At 39.4% G+C, this 6,648-nt stretch overlaps 1 long non-coding RNA gene across 1 annotated transcript; it reads right to left on the reverse strand.

Moving 5' to 3' along the window:
• Positions 1–1,237: 1,237 nt before the first annotated feature.
• LOC118478786 lies at positions 1,238–4,848 on the reverse strand. Its single transcript, XR_004859287.1, has 2 exons — positions 4,606–4,848; positions 1,238–2,025 (listed from the first exon to the last, which is right to left on the reverse strand). It is a non-coding gene; the product is annotated as an uncharacterized LOC118478786 (long non-coding RNA).
• Between the last annotated feature and the right edge of the window lie 1,800 nt (positions 4,849–6,648).

Below are 6,648 nucleotides of genomic sequence, written 5' to 3' on the forward strand. Positions count from 1 at the left end.
TTATGACCTTTGATAATTTTTATCTTGAGCTACATGCACACGTGGCTCTTCCTGTGGTGCCTGAATTAAAAGAACATTTCAATTTGCACCAACATTGGACAACAAATTTTCCTTTAAGGTTGACAGGTTCAGGTGTTAGTTTCATGACATCCAGCGCTGTTGAAAAAGGCAAGTCTTTGCATTGAGATTGAACTTCAGTGAAACTGTGGAGGAAAACCAGAAAGAGTGTCTTCAACAACATCGAGACGTTGAACGAATATAACAGTGACCTTGGAGTTGGAACAGAACCACAGAGACGATGAGCAGCAGAAGGACGACATAGCGGACAACATGGCAACGACCATCGAGACTTTTGAACTGAGTTTCAAGCCAAATTTGACTTTTGTGAAGAGCCGGTTACAGTTGATTAAAAAAAAATTAAGTAGGTGTTTTTACACCCCCATCGACACAATGTAGATAATTTAGGAGGCGCGTTTCTGACCCTACCTGTCAGGGTCAACCCGGGTTGAGAGGGATACAACATCCCAGCAGACAGACCCCCGGGCTGAGAGGGATACAACATCCCAGCAGACAGACCCGGGCTGAGAGGGATACAACATTCCAGCAGACAGACTCGGGCTGAGAGGGATACAACATCCCAGCAGACAGACCCAGGCTGAGAGGGATACAACATACCAGCAGACAGACCCAGGCTCACAGGGATACAACATCCCAGCAGTCAGACAGAGATACTTCACAACTAACTATCTAAGACAACCACTTCTCTGCTTGACAAAAAACAATCTAGATGATCACTTAAAACTTCTAAAAACAATCTAATGATTTTCTTAACAGTAACTTACAAATATAATCTAGATCTAGGTGATCACTTAACAGTAACTTAGAAAAACAATTTCTAAGTAATTACTTGTTGTTGTTGTGGTTGTTATTGATCCAGCAACAGCTGGGCTCTCGGCCTTCTGTCCAATACCATGTAGTGATAAGTTCAGGTTTGTTGCAGTTGCTGTAATGTTCCATAGAGTGTGTTGTCAACGTTTGGTCTCGGAGGGAGAAGTGTAGCTCTGATGTCATTTAGGGCAGTACAGTGGAAAAGTATCAATCTCGGTGATCCCTGTTGATCTGATGCAATCACACTGCACTTTTCTTGTGAACACCCTGAGATATCATTGCCTCAGCTTGTCAGCCAATCTCTCTCTCTCTACAACATTCCTGGTGTCTTAAAAAAAGGACACATACATGTCAAGAGCAATAACTTTATCATTTTGGTACCAACTTTCAAAAATATTTTGAACAACTGAAATTGAACCACGGAGACATTAAATTTGTCATATAATTAAGAAAATAAACGTATGTGTTGAGAAAAACCTCCCCAATAAAATTTTTTTTTTCAACACATGCGCTGATCTGTCAGTCTGTGTCTCCCTTTCTATGACATAGAAAGATGGTATCTCTCTCCAACACAAAAGTTTGTCTCTCTCTATAACCTAGAAAGCAGGTCTCTCTCCCTACAGCACAGAATACCGGGCAGCCTCTCTACCGCATAGAATGGTAGTCAGCCTCTCTGCAGCATAGAATGGTAGACAGCCTCTCTGCAGCATAGAATGGTAGTCAGCCTCTCTACAGCATGCATAGAATGGTAGTCAGCCTCTCTACAGCATGCATAGAAAGGTAGTCAGCCTCTCTCTGCAGCATAGAATGGTAGTCAGCCTCTCTACAGCATAGAATGGTAGTCAGCCTCTCTCTACTGCATAGAATGGTAGTCAGCTTCTCTCTGCAGCATGCATAGAATGGTAGTCAGCCTCTCTCTGCAGCACTGTATACTGGGGAGCCACTCTCCTCAGGGTGGTCGTCCTTTCTCTACAGCACGGCGATCACTCCATCTATCTCCACACCAAGGTCAGCCTCTCTCGACAGGAAGGTCAAACAGTGACAGGCCTGCAGAAATATCTGACGAATCCTCGGCTGCACACATCTTCAGTTCCAAAGGGAAGACAACATCAAGGACGCCTCACAAGTCCGACACACCTGTCAGGGGTAGAGAAATAAATTATTGAAAACTTTCCACTTCGGCATCGTCACTTTTTAGATCACCTGAGAGGCAGCATGGTGAAATCAGGCGCTCGTCAAAATAAAGAAATTGAAGAAACTGGCATTTTTCTGCCAGTTTGGTAATTTTTATCGAATTTTTGTTTCTTGACTTAACACCATTGTTGTCCAATTAAGAACACATTTAATGGAAAAACGATTACAAGCACAAAAATGTAAGTTTTCAGTTTCCACAGACTATCAAAGCTATGGAAATAACCAAACTTTGGGCCATTTTCTTGCTAATTCTACCTTTGAAATCAAGTGACCCCATATTCTTCAATCTCAAATACCTTAGCTTCTGTTCAAGATAGATGGGCACTTGATCCACCGACAGCAAGACAATAGAACTAGTTATGAGATGATACAAAAAAACTCCACATGCCCAAAAATTGACGAGCGCCTGATTCCACCACGTCGTGACACATTTCTGGGGCAGCCTGCTTACATCCTTCCCTTCACAGCCAACCTGGGCTGAGTGGGAGACATCTTCCCTGCAAACAGACGGAGATACACATCAAGCCTGCTCTAATGGCCAGCGGTCCAGAACAATGACCCCTGTACAAATGACCACTTCCTATCTTGCGTATAATTATTTTCCACATTACAATGGGACGTACTGTCCAAGACATCCACCTGTCTAAGACAACCACTTTTTTCTCACTCCTCCATGATGGATCGAGATGTCTTGGACAGTTTAGACCATACTTGATGAAATGAGTTACGACTCCTGACACAGGAACTGAACTCACATCCTCTGTGTTCAGCGGCAACACTTCAGTTAACCACTACACCACAGACGCCAGTGACCAATCCTTGGCCTCCACCACTAAAACCCGAGACTCCCATACCATTTGTGAGGTATCATGGTGAAATCACACGTTCGTCAAAACAACGAAATGAAAGAAAAAAAAACATTTTTCCGCCCTGGGGTAAATTTAATTTTAAAAAATAAATTTCTTAAAACTCCAAAACAAAATTACAAAACATACGGTGAGCGTTCCTTTTTGTTCTTTGGTCCCCAGGTATGGAACGAACTCCCATATAAAATAAGATCTGCCCCAACAATTTCCATGTTCAAAAATCAGCTGAATCATTTTTTATTCACAAAAGAATACCTGTCAAAAATGATGTACTGTGATATATATATAATATGCATGTGTATGCCAGACTGTGAGACTGAAGAAATAGCGTGTGAGAATGAGAGAGAGAGAGATAGAGAGAGAAAAGAGAGAGAGATAGAGAGAGAAAAGAGAGAGAGATAGAGAGAGTGGGAGAGAGAAAGAGAGAGAGAGAGAGAGAGAGAAAGAGAGAGAGAGAGAGAACGGAAATGTTTTCTATCTGTAGGGAATTAATGTTTTAATGAATGTTTCTCGTTACTCACGTTTTAACTTTATTGTGACCGTTCGTAAATTTTTATTGCATTGTATATTTTTAGTGAACACATTTCCAACCTCTCTGCGAGACTGTTTTTCTCATATAAATGTTTACACATATGCATTTATATTATAATATATGTATAATACTTTGTTTTACGTACACGCATGTCGATTGATTTTTAAGATGTGATGTTTTTTTCGTTGTAAAGCGCATTGAGCATCTTTTAGAAAATGGAAAAGCGCAGTATAAATGCTATTTATTATTATTATTATTATTATTATATTTACCGTTAGAAATTTAATTTGCTGTGTCTGGTGAAAGTTGTTAGCATTCACATGACTAGTCTAAAACTAGATCTAGATCTATATCACAATGAACAACCCAACAGTGTATTAACGGCTGTTACGTGCATATGATGATAGCCCCAGGCCTACCATTTCAACCTATGTATGTAAGTTTGTAGTTTGTACGAAAAAAAAATTTAATGCGTAAAATTAATACAGTTATTTACTTCACACTGAACTATCATACTACTATCTGAATGAATATAAAATATATTAGAGGCCTAACAATTCAGTTAGGTGAAAGTAAATTATAATAAATTTCATGACGTTTGAAATTTTTACCAACCATCTGGATTGGAATTTGGAAGATCTCTTGAGAGACAGATTCTATCTGATCTAGTGGAAGGACTTCTGTAACGACTGACCACCCCAACAAACATTAAAGAAGAGACCTTTAAAATGCTAACTCAAACCCTACCACTATTATAGGCCTACTATATTCGACTCTATCTCATATAGTGGTCGCTCGTTACGGAAGTCCTATATATCTAGTTTTCTTAGATATAAGTTTAAGTATAATAATATTATCTCTAGATCTAGACTAGATCTAAAACCTGTTCCAGAGTCCAGTACTGTTTAGGTAGGCTAGATCTAGCACTAGCAGCAGTCTACTACAGACCGAGGCTCGCTGAGACTGAGATAAAATATAAGAAGAGTGTGATGAGACATGACGTATAGCCTAGATCTAGAATCTAGATCTATTCGTATTATCATCACTATTAGGTTATCACAATCTGAATAATGCCGTTGATGAATTCAAAGAGTGTAATTTAATGGCAACAGTTACGAGACAGACCTGAGTCTTGAACTTGTTGAAGCAGTATTGAGATTGTGTAGCATCATCATCATCATCATACGTAGGTGGAATCGTATCTACACTTTCCAGATGCTGCCCCTCTGTCGTCCAACGAAAACGGCCACGTATGAGAATGAAGCCCAGACAGATTCCAGTAAGAAGACAGAAATTTATGCCTCAGTAGGCACTTTTAGATGATTCTTGACTGATATTCTACGTTGCAGAGCTCCTAGTGCAAGCCCATCTGTGGCAATTTGATTGGAACAATGGAAACTGTTTACATAAGGGGGGTCACTCTTTTTCATTTTGTTATAAACAAAAGCATGAGGCAAGTTCGGCTTGTGTTGGCCTTTGGTGAAAGTGATTCTTTGCACACATGCAAGGAAAGACAAGAGTTTGATCTAGATCTACATCTTTTTGAACAATTGATCACCAAAAATGTGCTTGTTGAATAGATTACATGATGATTTTGTATCCTATCATTTTGATGAGAATAATAATGTCTATCCCGTACTATGCAAGCGCCTGAGCTGAATTAGAGTGATTTCCCCTGGTCCACGACTGCTAGTGGGCGGGGTCGCTGGTGGGCGTGGCACCATTTCTGCTGGGAACAGCAAACACGTTGTTGTTTTTCTTGTTCTTGTTTTTCTCTGCTATGTTTCGAATGTCTACAACTGGAACAATCGGTTCCAAAGTTCAAAACCTTGACGACAGCTCATCTTTGGACATCTTCAGTTTCGGAAAACTAAAACAACACAACACAAACAAACTGTCAAACATAATTATGTTGCTTCAGGGATAACGTTTGATGTCTGGCTAGAATTTGGAGATGTGAACAATATGTGGCACTATTCTTCACTGCACTGCATGATCCTGTAATACTATACTATAGTGTTTACTAACTTACTTTTTTGGTTGAAGAACAGGCATCACTGCAGGCGATACAATGCCAAAGCTGCTCTTAACTCCTCTCAAGGATTCATGAAAGGCTTGCTGATCGTGCCAGATAACGTGTTATAGTGTACACAGTAAAAACAATGTGTTTTACTTTCCTGTACTACAGACTTACTGCACTGTACTGGAGTACGCTGGCATCTCGGCACTCAATAAATAGATCAGTGGTTGGTATCAGACTGGGCTGTGATGCTCTCTCTCTCCCTTTCCCTCCCCCTCTCCCCCCTCTCTCTCTCCCTCCCTCTCTCTCCCTCTCTCTCAGTCAGATGCAGATATTTTTTCACGATTATGATGAATAACAGATGTTTGAAAAAAATTATTATAAATAAAGACAAACATTGTTCTGGGCTGTTCCACCACAACAGAAAACATGACAATAGAGTTATTTAAAAAACATTTCTTTTAATTCCGAACATCATTTTTTTTTTTGCATTTTGTACAAGACTGAAATAAATCGGTGTGTCAATAATTAATTAATGTGTACAGTAACCGTATGCCTCCATAATACACATATTAATATTTTCCCCTCTGAAATGCCGACCACAAATAGCTCTGCCGTTATTGAAGTGGAACTGTCAGTAGCAGAAGAAAATAGATGTACGTTCGTTTATAGAAACGTGGATGTGTTTCTAGTAGGTCTACCGTTTTGAACACAGTAGACGCCACGGGTCACTCTTGATGGAAGTTGACAACAAACCCGTTGGGTCTCAAGTGGTGCGCATTTGGCATTTTCTAACAGTAACAGTCTAGAAAGTTGGTGAATGCACAGTCAGGAAACACATTGGAACATTATTTTATATTATTATTATTTTTTAATCATACAGTTATACATTATGTACACGTATATTTGGGACTCCATATCTTGCAACAGTTATCTGTAAAATACATGTATTTTTTTTTACAATGGATTTATAATGATATGAAATGCTTTTCAGTTGTTTTTTCTTTCAGTTATCTCTTTGTAGGTTCATGTGTCTGCCTTGATTTTCCACAGAAAAGTTGTTTCTATTCTTAAAAAAAGCTAAATAGATAGAATTAAAAAAATACGCCCCCTTTTTTTTCAAATATAAAAAAAACAACCCCCACCCC

This window comes from Aplysia californica, unplaced genomic scaffold (assembly GCF_000002075.1).
Source record: "Aplysia californica isolate F4 #8 unplaced genomic scaffold, AplCal3.0 scaffold00949, whole genome shotgun sequence".
Classification (NCBI taxonomy): Eukaryota; Metazoa; Mollusca; class Gastropoda; order Aplysiida; family Aplysiidae; genus Aplysia; species Aplysia californica.